General features: G+C 33.9%; 1 protein-coding gene across 3 annotated transcripts in view; it reads right to left on the reverse strand.

Moving 5' to 3' along the window:
• The window catches only part of LOC134527376 (uncharacterized protein C18orf19 homolog A), a 60,918-nt gene that overhangs the window by 31,169 nt on the left and 14,984 nt on the right, over positions 1–14,765 (reverse strand). The window contains exon 1 of one of the 3 annotated variants that reach the window (XR_010074177.1): positions 517–6,266. The exons of 1 other annotated variant lie outside the window; for it this stretch is intronic. The gene's annotated coding sequence lies outside the window, so the exon portion shown is untranslated. Of the gene's footprint in view, positions 1–516; positions 6,267–14,765 lie in introns of those variants that run through there. One more of the 3 variants, XM_063360010.1, reaches the window with a different exon arrangement.

The following is a 14,765-nucleotide window of genomic DNA, read 5'->3' on the forward strand; positions in this document are numbered from 1 at the left end:
TATACTACTACAAAAAATCTTCCATTTCCTTCGAATTGTATTGAGCACTAAAATATTGATTTACTTTTGGCCCAGATTTTATTCGACGATACTCTGTAGAGTTTCGCTTGTTTGCATTGTTTATTTATCAGGTTTAAATCATGGCCAAATTAATTGAAGTGTAACACAAATTATTTATATATGTGTGTCTGGTTAGGAATCAGTATGATGTACTAGAAAAACTACGTATGTCCAGACTTGCCAACTTTTAAAATTCTCAAATAGTACAATAAGCAAAAATGTTTAAAAAGTGCGTAAAATGCTCGCGGGAGTTTTGGAACAAGTATCTGTAAAAACTGATGTCCTTATAGAGATGTTATCAAAACTTTTATGGCATCATGACCTGTTGAGCACCGTCTTAATGGCATACAAAATATGTGCATTCAAATAAATAAATATTCTGGAAGAAAAAAAAAGAGGAACTGTGACAAGTTAAAACTTAAACATACTAAGATATACAACTCAAGTCACACTTACCTTAATTTCCCAGAAGTGTTAAAACTTATAATGGTGTTTGGTTGAATATTAAGTGGATTCTTAGTTAAAGTCAAACAATTTTAAACACATATTTAGAGTTTTAAATTTCCTAACAGTCCATAAAAGTAGCACACACTCACAATACCACTTTAAAAAACTGGATAAAATCACTGCTTCTTCAGAGAAGCTGCAGTAGCTTTCTTCGCTTTCTGTAAAAAGTCATCAGAAAATTTCTGTTCATAACAAACACCTGATTTGTTGCATTTCATAACCAGCAAACTTTCTAGAGATTTGTCTGAAAGCTGAGGTCTGAACTTAGTTCTGTTCTTGGTCACGAGACTGAATACCCGCTCACACTCAGCATTGCTATGAGGAACACTCAACACTGAGAGCATTACTTTTGCTAATCTGTCATATTTTGGCAGTCCATCAGCACCCACAACAGAACTTAATTTAACCCACTTTGCATCAATTCTGTCTTCCTTATTTATGATGGAAGATACATCTTCTAGCTGAAGTGAAATAAATTGTTTTTGTAGCTCGTCAATTGCACAGTCATTACTCTCATTTTCTTTTACAGGCAATATAAAGGAAAATTTTTCCAGGAAAAATTTTATGTCAGAAAATGAAGCCCTTTCAATCCTGTCAACATCTACAACTTCTGCTTTTTGCAACACTTCTTCGTTTAGAGGAAACTTATGTAACATATAGTCACAGGCAATTATCAAATACTTTTTAACTGAAGTGAAAAAAATAATTTTGTCAGCTTCACTCAACATGTCAACAACCCTTGAAGTTTGACAACCAACTACTATTTCTGAATTTTCTAGCTGGTTTCCAGGCAAGTGATACTTCACTTCATGAAATTGTTTGTTCTTGATTGCTACTGGTTTGACAAATTTGGATAAGAGTTCCTGAAGAAGTCCACAAAGTAATTTCCTGACAACATGTATTTGAGGAGTCGCTGACTGCAAAATGACATTTACTTTATCAAAAGAAGGTGTCACATGAAGCAAAAAATAACATATGGCTTTGTTCAATGGTGAGGATAAAAACATAAATATTTTTTCTTCCCTTGTGATATTTGAATTTATGTTTTTTAAGCTCTGCTTAGCATTACCTGGTGAAGAATGAGTCAAACTTTCCTTGTCTGAATCCAACTTTCTTTTCTTTCCAAATGAAGTCGAAATGTCTTGTGTTTCACGTTTTTTTGCACACAGGCCAGATTTTGATCTTGAAGCTTCAGTTGATTTGGACTTAATTTCCTTCTCATTATCAGACTTCCTTACATCAGAACTGCATAGACCTACTGTTTTACTGGAAGTGGCAACTAGAAATGGCGAAACTTGTGTTGAAGACGTGGGGATTTTGGGTGCAGCACTAGTACTTTGTTTAGGAATTTTATATGTTTGAAGAGATGAATCACTCTTCTGAACAGTAACCTCATCTTTAAAAACACTTAATAAAGGATCCCACTGATCCACAAAACGAAGAAGACCTTTTCCAAGAGACAACCACCTAGTGCACACGTGTTTAAGAATCTTTCGTGCTTCTTTGTTATGCAACATCTGAAATTTCTGCAGTTTTTCTTTTCTTTTTGAACTTTTTTCAAGATAGTAGTAGACATCTATCAAAATGTCATGGACATTACAAGGGAGACCAGCAGCTGCCTTCTCCGCTGCCAAATTAATCAGATGACAGGGACACCCAACTACAATAAGCGCTTCTTGTTTTTCCCTTAACACAGAAGCTGCACCATTTTTGCTTCCCAGCATAACTGAAGCATTATCTGCAGAAAATGCAAGTAAGTGTGTTAAAGGGACATTCAAATGTTCCAATTCTGAAATTACTAGGTTGCCAATATTTCGGCCAGTGGCATCCCCCTTTAAAACTGGCAACGAAAGCAATTTGGACACTACAGACTTCAAATGTTCATCGTAAAATGTAATTACCAAAGGATATAATTTAGAATTTGAATCATTACTGCCGTCTGTTGCTATCGAAAATGGTACAGACTGCAACAAAGAAATAATATCCTCGGTGGCAGATGCAGCCATTTCTTGCATAATAGCTGTCGACTTAGTTCTACCACAACCGTATCTCTTGGCGGTCTCAGAATTTGGGAACATTTTCCTAAAGAGTGGGCCGGCATGGTCAGAAACACTTAACGGAATGTTATGTTCCACAAGAAAACTTGTGAAAAGACATTCAGCATTTATCACAGCACTGTCAGATTTTTCATTCCTAGCAAAGTAGTCAAGAAATTTTGAACTCGTCTCCTTACTCATAATATTCGAAACATGTTTTGCACATTTTAAGTGAGCATTTATATCACTTCTGCCACCATGTCCGATATTTATGTCACACCTACAAATCGAACAAAACGCGAAGTTTATTCCTTTTCCAGATTTAATCATACACGGAAAATCTTTCGCGTAAACGTCAAGGAAAACTTGCATATACTGTTTTTTCAACTTTGGAGGCATTTCCCACCTGAAGCGTCGTCAACTATCAACAATATTATTACATGAAGGAAATTAAATCTTCGCGGGCGGAGAGCGAAAGTGTGAGCACAAAAATGTAAACCAGATTTAGATACACTGCACAAAAGAACTTTCTACATGAGTTGGCAAAGAATATATGCATATAAAACCTTAACGATCAACAAAGGCACGCACTGCGAGACGCCATGTTGTTTACACTGACCTGTGCGCGCGCAACTGTCGCTGAATACAGCTATCTAAACAAAAGACGGCCGGCCACACAAACTTATTCGTAGTATGTTAATTATCCAAAACTTACCAGTATATTTTCTATTTGTGAAAATATTTGTATTGGTTGGCGGCGAAAAGGGTATGGCGTGACTAACAGTAAATCACAAAAAAAAAAAAAAATTGCCAGTAAGCCTTAGAGGTGGGTTGGGACAGCAATTTTCGGTATCAGTCCCAACCTGATACTGATACAGTAATGTACCTAGGTACAAGTCTCTGATACTTCTGTATCAGACGGTCCCAGGAGGCAACAAAGCTCCGCGTACGCAGACCGTGCGACCGGAAGGAGAATCTGATACATTATTTATCACGCCCGGTAATTCTCTACCTCTTCACTCTCATGCCCGCCTGATACAGCCAGTATCAATCAGTTCAACATTCACTGCAGTTCGTCCTGGCCGTGTATCACCATGTACATTGTTGCGGGCTGTCATGTTTTGTAGTTAGTATCTTTATAGTGAAATAAGGAATGGATAAGTGCACGAAAAAGACTTCATTTGTGTGGAATTTTTTCACGGAAAATAATGAGTTTGCTAATTGTAATTTGTGTAAACAAAAACTGAGTTATAAATCATCGACTAATCTGAAGAAACATTTGAAACGTAAACATTGATATAGTATGCTCACTAATGTACCTATCTGTTTTTTATTTTTTATTTTTGATAAAATCGTGCATTTTTAATGTATAAAAACACTAGTTACTAATTGTTTTCGAAAAAAGAAAGTCCATATGTTGATTACATCTGTTATTAGTGTCAACTGAGAATTTATTTGCATTTTCATAGCTGTTAGGTGCACAAATATAAATATTATATCTTGTATTAATGTACTTTTTAATATTAAATTTTCATTAGTTTTATTATTGAACGAGACGGTGCACGCACTGCGCACTGAGCGTACTTTGAAGTAGGAGAATAAACAAAACGACTTGTAACCAGGGCTGCCACTCTGATATTCATGAAAAACCTAGATAACCTACAAAAAAACCCAGACACATGGGTAAAAAACCCAGATGCGTCTAAAATGCTATCGTTGAAAATGTTTGCGTACTAATTCAAAAATATAAACATAACTGGTTTTAATATAAAACAATTAATTACCTTACAAGACTGAAAACGGTTAAATACAACCAATACAAGAAAATTACACTGCAGCAAAATGGCTGTATAAGTAATTCTTGGACCAGTACATATCATAAAAAAACCTACAAATATATACATGACAAAACAAACACCATCACTGCATCCTTTAAACCGGTAATTGTTTTTATAAAACTGCATCATTCAGAGTCTGATTCTACAAGATTGGTTTGAAGGTTAATTGTTGCATTGGTTTTGTTCTGCAAGCCTCTTTGAAGAATGTGTCTAATTTAATATTCGACTTAGCTTCTTGAAAACTAGTTTTGTGTTTATATGTATTTTTGTGTGTGAAACACATAGACTTGTTTGCATTTATCAAACAGATATTGCAACAGATACAGTAGCTACTACTACCTTTATTATTGTTTTAGGTATAAAAATAATTAAAATTATAAAAAACCTAGAATTGTTGGAATTCATTATTTAAAAACCCAGAAACCCAAACACCATTGGAAAAACCCAATCTGGGTGGAAAAACCCATGAGTGGCAGCCCTGCTTGTAACAATATCGCTTTGCGCCTCTCCTTCAAGGCTTCAACGCCTTCCCCTGCGCTTCCTCCCCTACATTCTTTCCCTTCTTTATCCCTTATTCGTCGTTCCTGCTCCCTCCCCTTTCACAAGCTCCGCCCAAGTGACCGTCATCTGCGATCGGGTACTGTATTCATTGGCCGTGGTGTTGTTCCAGCTGAATTCTGAACTGATACTAAAGTCTCTGATACTTTTCAAGTGTACTCGTTTGCCGTTCCTGATACAGGCACGTATCAGTGCTAAAGTATCAGGTTGATACTTTTCGACCCACCTCTAGTAAGCCTAAACATGACACATGAGCGCGAGCAACTAACGTTTCACTTTTCACCAACATACACTACAAAATGCAAAAAATCCGGAAGATTTCCATACGTCCCCGTAAACCGTACAAGTAAGTCGTTTTCCGTACATTGTACGGGAAAATCGTACAAGTTGGCAAGTCTGTATGTCCTATCAGTGTAATGAATCGTTGTACCCTTACAAGCGTTGAATATTTATTAAACATTTTATTTCTTTGGTTTTTAAAGCCGCAGACTTGTATTTTATTTATTTCATTTAGACAACAACATGCATCCGTGTTTTCTACATTGCACTCTCTGTAATATTTTGAATGTTATAGTAATTTTGGCTTTTTAAAATCTGTGATTTATGTGCAGTAGAGTAATTTGTAATTTTTTATAATTTCTTTTCATATTTTTAATGATCCATTTGCTAATAGTATATAAACTTCCCCATTTATTATAATAAACACATATTCCATTATTGGAATTCTTTCAGAATGGGTATCACAAGACTACTAAAACTATTCTCCTGCATAAGAAAGGTGATAATACCAGTAAAGAAAATTATCGTCCGAGAGCAATTACGTCTTATATCTAGGGACACCTGCATTTCGCGAATACATTTTGTGTCAAGGTATTTTACAAAACACTGGAGATTTTTGTTGTAATTATTGGCTGTGGTCGGTGAAGGCTGTTTTCCCGCACTTGACGGGGCCAATGAGGACGTAGTTACCGTACTGACGCACGCCCGCAATTCGCCAAACCTCTAAGAAAAAAGCTACAGTTATGTGTGAAATAGCCTGACACGAGATGTATTCGAAAATACAGGTGTCCTTACTTATATCGAAAAATATTTGAACATTGTATGATAATTTTAAGTATGAAAAGTACAAAATACTTTCAAATTTAATACATGGTTTTACATCAACTCTAAGCGCTAAAACACATACTGCTTATTTTCTACAAAATAAATCTATACACGGCAAATGATTATGAATCACTTAAGTTTTTTTTTATAAAGCATCTAAGGCCTTGATTGTATAAATATATTGTTGGATAAATTAACTAAACTAGGAATACTATAAAATGCACAAAAATATATGAGTTTGATCTTAATGACATAAAGCATAATCTATCTATTAGGCACAGCCTGAATAATTCATTCCCCATTGTCAAGACTAAAATTAACAAAACCGCGAAAGAAGCTGTATAAAATAACTATCTCATTATCTTTGCGGGTGACTCAAACATCATACAAACAAAATGAAATATTCTTAAACGCAAGAAAGCATATTTTAAACACTGTAAATAACTTAGATTTTAAATCAAAGGATAATAATCAGTCTGTAAAATTTAGTTTTAAAGATGAGTTGGAAACAGATCATCAAACATATATCATAGGTGTTACTGCCAACAGAGAACTCTCACAAACAATACAATTCCTTTCTGTGCAACCTGCAAGCTCCAGTACCTTCTGTAAAAAAATATATATATATGTAAAACTTTTCCGAAAGTTGTACCATGGTAACGACTGAAATATGAAGCCATACTTCTAAATCTACTTATCTAGAGAACAAATTGTATTACATTATTTTCATAAAATTAACACTTACATACGAACAGAAGTTTGCTCTTTTATTCATTTTTTTAGTTACATGATTTTTTTTTAGTTATAAAGGAATCCAACTTGAACAGTAAAAAAGAAAGGCTTTTAATGGACAAACCAACTAAGTCATTGTAGATAACTGTTCAAACCATTTAAGATTCATCCTGTTACATAAATTTTTTTATTTATATACATCTAATGTATAAAGAAATCTGAAAAAAGGCAATAAATTCAGATTGACTTCATTATTGAACTAGAATAAAACACAAAATACACTTGCAGAGAACCACCGAATATATTGCGTAAGTGTTTCTGCAATGGAGTTAAACTTTAAAATTGCCTTTATTATTTCAAAAAAATAATTTAAAACTCCAAGCAAATGTAAGAACACGTCTTCTAGATATAATGGAAGATTATAATGCTGTGTCCAAATTCGCCTGAAGAATATACTTGTAGATACTTTGGAAGTGACTTCGTAAGGCTGTCAGAAATGGACGTGAATTATGCTATGCAATACGCAAGTAAATGAATCTGTGTAATTCTCGCGTACTTCCAGTTGAAAATACATCTTAATTTGAAAAATTTTTGGTCATATTTTATATATCATTTAAATAATTTAAGAGGTCGTAACATAAATATAATTTATTTTGTATTTTACTGGTATCAATAAATAAATTGACAAAATTAATTTATGGATGTTTAAAACGAAGTTTCAACAAACACATGTACATATTTAGCCTACCGATCGTTACTACAAAACAAAAGTACAATAATAATGTAAGTTGCCGTAAATTCACGTGACAGCGATGAAGTGTTAAAAAAAAAAAAAAAGGATTAATTTCACATGCGTTTAAAAATAAAATCTAAACATCCTTTTCGGCTGGCTAAACATTGAACCTATCCGGATTCGTCAAAGGCAAGTGAAGTACGCAAGGTTGCAAACATGTAACTGCATTACTTTCTGATTAATTTTAATAAAATTATGCATATCTCCAAAAAATGTTCAGTTAAAATTAGTATTGTATTGGTGTTTGTATTAAAATATAATGTAGACCAGATATATTTTTATTGTGTTTTAAGATTTGTTGACTTTTTTTTGTGCCTCATGTACTTTTGGTGAAAAGTGAAAATGTAGTTACTTATGTATTATTATCAGGGCCCAAAGAATAACTATATGTTCGTTGGCCGAAAATGAATTGTAGTTATACGTGTATATCTCAGAAAAATGTTTGTATTTTGTATAAATGTAAGTATTTTTTTATGTAAATTTTTTTTTACTTACAAATATTTCGTACTCATAATATCTTTCCATTTGTCTTAAGACATAATCAAATGATACACTCAGCAAAAAATATTTATTGGTTCACAATTTTTAATTGTTACAATATTTTCAAATGTAAATTTGCTATTCATCAATATCAACTTCTAAAACGTGAGTAAAAATTATCATTAAATTATATTAATGGCATATTTATTGCATTAGTATTCCTTGATCCTAATCACTTACTCTGGTTGATTACCTTCTGTATAACCTCAGTGATCGTAATTTATGTACACCTTTTCCCCACTAAGAAGATTCAGGTGCAGATTCTGGAGCAGAGTCATTCCATATCAAATCAACCAATGAAAAATTAATTTAGAAACTTCATGTTTCAGATTTATATGATTTTTTGTATATTGGTAATATCAACTAAATACATTATAAATCTATTTTTACTAAAAAAAAAAAAAAAAATTGAGTAGTTTTTTTGTATAAATGTTTGAAAATTGCTAAAATAGCCAATTTTAGCAATGTTTTGGATCACTAAAATACTTGTAGGTTTACAACTAATGGTGCTAGAAGGCTGTTTGACAGCTCATTTTAAAGGTCATTGAATGGGCTTCAATTTGATATGTAACATGACCAACTTCGGAAAACAAAATTATTTTTATTTGTTTTCAAAATTTTTAATATTGAATTTCTAAATAACACCATTTTCGATAGTTTTTAAAAAAAAGTATGTTATTCCTACATATATTGGTTAGATTTGTGCCAAATTTCAAGGTGGAGAATCAATGGGATCATGAGTAAATAAAAATGAGAAGTTTAGTAGATGCTTAAGGGGGCGTGGTAGATAAATAAATGCTTTAAGGCCGTTGACTGGTTGCCAAGAACTCCAGTAAAATATGAAAAATTGCCTATCTAAATGCACGGATGTATGACAAGTAGCATCTTCTGAATTTTCAGGCGAATTTGGCCACAATCCACCTTTGTCCCTCCAGGGTAATGACACGCCTTGTCGACCCTCGTCAACACAGCTGGGTGCTTCACTAATGGGGATTATCGTAATCCCTTGTTTGAAAAGAGGAAAGGAAGCATCTCATGCTGCTTGTCCTGGGGCGAGTCGAGGTGTTATGGGGAGCTCAGGAAAAACAAATGGTGGAATTTGTGAATTCAATAATTTAATTCAATAAGTTATAGATATCAAAATGCTACACAGAATTTAAAAATAAATACTTTGATATTGCGAACTCTGCAAAGTGGTACATATAATTAAATTTTCACAGTGCCATATGTGTTTATTTTCTCTTGCTTGTTTGATATACATCTCCGTTGAACATGCCTGTAAAAGGCGTCGTACACATTCTATGTGCGACATCATTTGAAACTAGAAGGTCTTTTCAAAATAACACCGAAAGTTCGCGCAGCGACATTTAGGCCCTACATAGTCTGCCTGCCGATGTTGCAGTAAAAGAAATCATAAATAGTAATGGAAGGCAACGCATACGTGTATTAATTTATGTAGGGCCTATATCTACGCGTATCTACAATTCACCTTCGATATTTCTAGAATTACTGAGTATGTCTCCGTGTATATCTCTGACAAAAACAAGTTATTGTTTGAACGCAGAATCAAGGCTTGATCCCTGTGCGTAGTCGGGAAGCTTTCAGTCACGTGGAGTACACATTTGTATTCTAATTTATAAATGCATCACAGTTGCTTATAATAAAAGCGTCGTTTTTAAGGCATGCTAATTGAACTTTTTAATTAGCAGTTTTTTCGTTTATGCCAAACCTAAATAAAATTGCCTACATGAAAAGTTTATTAAATTTGTGGTGTTTTTCTTTCGGTAGCCATTCGATTTATATGCATAATGTAGTTGCCTCGAGTAAGATATACCTACGTTTTTTTGCTTTGTGGCATAATTAATTCCATATGTCTTACTAAGTTGTGTGATATCCACTTTATCAGTTTTTATGCCACGCAGGTGGTATGGACTTATCACCTAATTTCCTGTCTGGTTTTTTAGCATCGTTCGCATTTGACCAATCATACTGCAGTTCTCTATCTAAGGCGCTTTCGTGATCACTATAATACTGTACTTGTACTTTTAAAAAAATGCAATACATGTCAAATTTCCAGCGTCTGTGAGATTAAAAGTAATTAATGTGGCATTAAAGTATGTCAATACTAAATTACTACATATAATTATGTAATATTTGGTGTAATACACAACAAGAAATTATTGAAAAAAATTTTGAATTTTATTTGACTTTAATTGTAAATATGTCGCACGACTGTGGTATTACAGTTGTTTATAGGTGCCACAATGTAACTTCAACGTTTTTGTTGGATCTACTTCTGGCTTAGATCTACTTTGATGCGTATTTTGCATCTTCCGATTGAAAGCATTTTCTTGTGGTAGTCACATGGCATTTCCTGCATGGCAATACTATTGTTAATGTTTGGCGGAATTATACATCATTAGCCTGAAAAAAATATCTAAACCAGAAGCAGATATACCACAAAGGCTGAAATTGCCACGTGGTATGTAAAGCGTGAGTGAATATTCCACCACTGGATTTTTATAAGTTATTACTGGTGAAATAATCGTGTGTGTAAATAAATATTCAAACACTTCCCCTATTTGTTTAGTCTGTAGGCTGACTTTGTAGAGGGAATGAGGATGGCTTAGTAATCAAACAACATCAACCTGACATTAAACACTCCCACCACGCTCATGCATGTCGCACGAGAAACTCGAACCCATGACCCCACCCTCCGCAAGCTGGCGAGTTTTCTACAGCGAAACGTATTTCAGCACTGTAATGATCCTTCTGACACTAGCAGAGATGACTAAAATATCCTTAATTTTCTGTACCTGAACCAAACTCTACTTCGTACAAACTCCCACCAAACGTCAATTTAGATGAGCACGTACGTACTGTGCTGTAAATGTTATATTATTTACTATATTTTTTCATAACTGGTCATCCAGATATTTTTCGTAAGCCTAACTGTAAATAATAAGCGTGTGTAAGTGTCGTTTAAGAATAAAAGTAAAGATCAGTACTTAACTAGTCCCCAAATATATATTGTCGCGGGTTGAAATTTTGCAGGGTTGTTGAAATCAAATTTAGGGACTTTACTGACGGGACTCTGGGCTGGCTGCTCTGTTCACTCGTCAGCGCAAGTGGCGTGACCATGTAATTGGGGCACGGGGCCGGCGCGGCGCGCTGCGGGCTTGCAGATTTTTGTTTGTTTGTTCGGCCGCGCGCTGGCGCAGCCACGGGCCGCAGTTACTGGGGCGCGCTGTCGTAACAAGCTGCGCGGTGTGGCCTGCACGTCGGGGTAGAGGGGGGTAGCCTTCCCAGATGTTCTAGTTAGTTGTTTAGTAAATTTGGCTTCAATAACGAGGGTTTGTTATAGTAGGCGCGGCAAGGCGCGCGAATTTAAGCGCAAGTGATTGGTAGCTCGGGGCTCACTCTGGCGGAAGCTATGGCCGACGCCAGAGGCAACGAGTTACTTAGGTCGTAAAGTAATTCAAGTTAGGTCATAATGTAGTCGTCTTCAAGCTTTCGGGCGGAGGCTATGGCCCTCGTCACTAGTCGTTTAGTTCTAATTTTTAAAATGTAATGTTCGTTCGGGTTTTCAAGGGCAGGAGAGGCCCCTACGTTAGTTTTAAGTAATCGATCAAGAAAGGCTTTTCGGAAAATGTGAGTATGGGCTTATCTTTGTTTTAATTTTAAGTATTAATTATGATTTGATGTATTCAAAAGGATTAGGGAAGAGTTTAGTGAAGTTCTCTCTTTCTCTCTTGTAAAGATCGTTCAGTAGTTAAGGAAGTAATGAAGAGATTATTGTTTTAAATTGTAATCCCGCTATTTAAATGTTCTTTAAAAATGATGTTGATTATTTGACGTTAAGAATAAAATCATTTTAATTTAGTATTATGTTATTTTGCAAAATCTCCTTAGTTCTGCTCTCACCAGACATCCTGTACGGGATGACGAACCTATGATCCTAGGTACAGTAAAGTATTTTATGAAGTTAAGACTAGTTGAAGCCAGCAAGCGAGTTGTTTCTATGTAAAGAGCTACGATTCTCTCCCCCCTCTGAAAGTGAGACGTGACAATATACTTGAATAGTTGATGTCGTTTACGTTTTATTGCACATTATAGGCAATTAACTTCCGAAATTTCGATTTGAATTTGAAGTGAAGACATTGAACAATGAAGCCTTCCTTTAATCCACAGTCAAGTTAATGACAACGTAGTTGGTTTGGTTACATCTTGTTGTATATGTGTACTTGAACGTGGGGAAGGATACAAATGGGCATAGACGCACTAACTTTCTTGAAGACTTACGACGAGCGAGCTACATATCAATATCCTACTATTAAAACGGCATTGTTCATGCTATAATTTGCTATTTGAATTTGGAAAAACATTGTTTTCTAACTTTACGTGACAAATGAGACTTCTGTTAATCCAATAATGAGTGTATTAAATTAGTGAAAATACACTAATTAAGTGAGGATTTTTTTTTGTCTCGTGAAAAACAGTTTTAAATATTTAATACAATAATTTATTCAGATATGAGCTGACCTAAAATTTTATACGGACGGAATTGCGATTATGCAATAGCACGGTGCATTTTAAAAAAAAAAATTAATTAATATGGGCAACTGTGTTATCATTGTATGGTTCAGGAGAGTAAAAAAAAATAATTTGCAAGCTAAATAAAGTGTACAGTATGCAGCATACATATAATCTTTGCAATATTATTTTAACCTTTTATCATTATTATAATTACACAAATATATAAATAAATATAATTATGTAATTCTATTAAATTTGCATTTATACTGATATTGTAGATACACACATTTATTATACGAGCATACTTCAAAACTGTTTCGAAGGTCACCATAATGAGCAAGAAACTTCTTCGCTAGTAAATTTCCCTTTCGGTGAAATTCTTATGCCTTCGAAACAAAATTAAATATGCCAACGAATTACAGAGTGTACTAAAGTAATTTTTAATAATTTTTTTCATTAATTTTTCTGTTAAAAAAAATTACTGTTCATTCCTGCAAGAAACATAAATCCTTTCTATTACCACAGGCATAATCTGAAACACTTGCACGACCTAAGACAAATCTTTGTACCTAGTAATCGTTATTCCGAAGTCGGCAAAGCCAGAAGAAATCTACTTATAATTTATATAAGCAAATAAATTATTTTTTTATATGTGATTTAGAAGTCATTACGTTATTGTGTAGTTATTATTAATTCAGCAACAAGCCACAAAAACATGTTGAAAATTGATTTTCACAAAAATGTTTTTTACAGAAGCTGATCAGAGAATGTGCGATGTAAAAAGGAGTGAGAGAGAGAAACACGCAGGCTTTTAAATTGCGTTATTAGTTACTTTATCGGTTGATAACCTTTTTTAGGCATTCAAAAACAAACATACCTACAATATCTACAATAGGCCTACATATCTGTACATAAAGTACACGCATATAAGCTACACATTACCTCCCAAATCACATCAAATACTTTTTGTTCTTGTTTTATGTTTGTCAAGCTGCAGTTTCTTCTTTGCATCTTGAATGTATGGCTGATCTTTGATGCTCAGCCCTCGAGCTCTCCGCGAATCTATTATTTCAGGCAGAAGACACTCCTTGTAAAATGTCTGAAGTTTTGGAAGCATTTTACTGAACCAAAATTCTCTACTTATTCTGACTTCGTCGATCAGTAAACCTGTAAAATAATCCATATTTTTAATATGAAGATGAATTGTGTTATGAGTGCAACTGAAACATACACGGGACTTGCAATTTATCCGAATAATAGCTGTTAATTGTGATTAACCAAAAGAATTCAAATATAATAATTTCATCTATATATTGGCCTACTATAAATTGGGTAAGCACTATTATTTTTAGATTAAGAAATATAAATTAAAGTTTAAGTGAGTTGTTTTATTATTTGTATGGTGTCTGTCCAAAAGACTTCACTGAATCAAGATTCCCCATTGCATCAAACATTCAAAGAACGTATTATTTGTATAGTTTAATAACTTTTGTCTGATTAGATATTCACTTATTTTAATAATAATAATGTTTGTGATTAGTTTTGTGAAGTAAATGCAACATTAATTCAAATATAACAACTCGCATATAAATTATATAACTATAACTTGTTCTATGTCCTCAGATATATTATGCTAATGTATGTTTATAATGTAGGCATGTGTGTATTCAGTAGCGTAAACTTATATTGCCGAAATAAAGAACGATGCGACGCACATATGGTCCCGGTCCTACATTTTACTGTACACTATAATTCTACACTCTTCGCAATGCTGCAAAATATTTACAGCAATGTAAGTTATCGTATATTTATAATATACAGACAACTGGAGCAATGAAACATATACGTTTAACGTTTAATTCCGTATTGCTATACTTTTTTCCTCCTTTTTTTAAATATGAACGCAACTGAGCGTAATAAATAATTACGTAGTTTTCTGGCTGATTTACCAACAATACTTGCTTTGCGCAATTAAGGTGAAATCATTCAAACATTGCAAAATAGTTTTCTCACTGACCCTACAATAACAGTTATGTATATGTTGTCAGATAACACGCAGGC

The sequence above is a fragment of the Bacillus rossius genome, chromosome 1, assembly GCF_032445375.1.
Source record: "Bacillus rossius redtenbacheri isolate Brsri chromosome 1, Brsri_v3, whole genome shotgun sequence".
Classification (NCBI taxonomy): Eukaryota; Metazoa; Arthropoda; class Insecta; order Phasmatodea; family Bacillidae; genus Bacillus; species Bacillus rossius.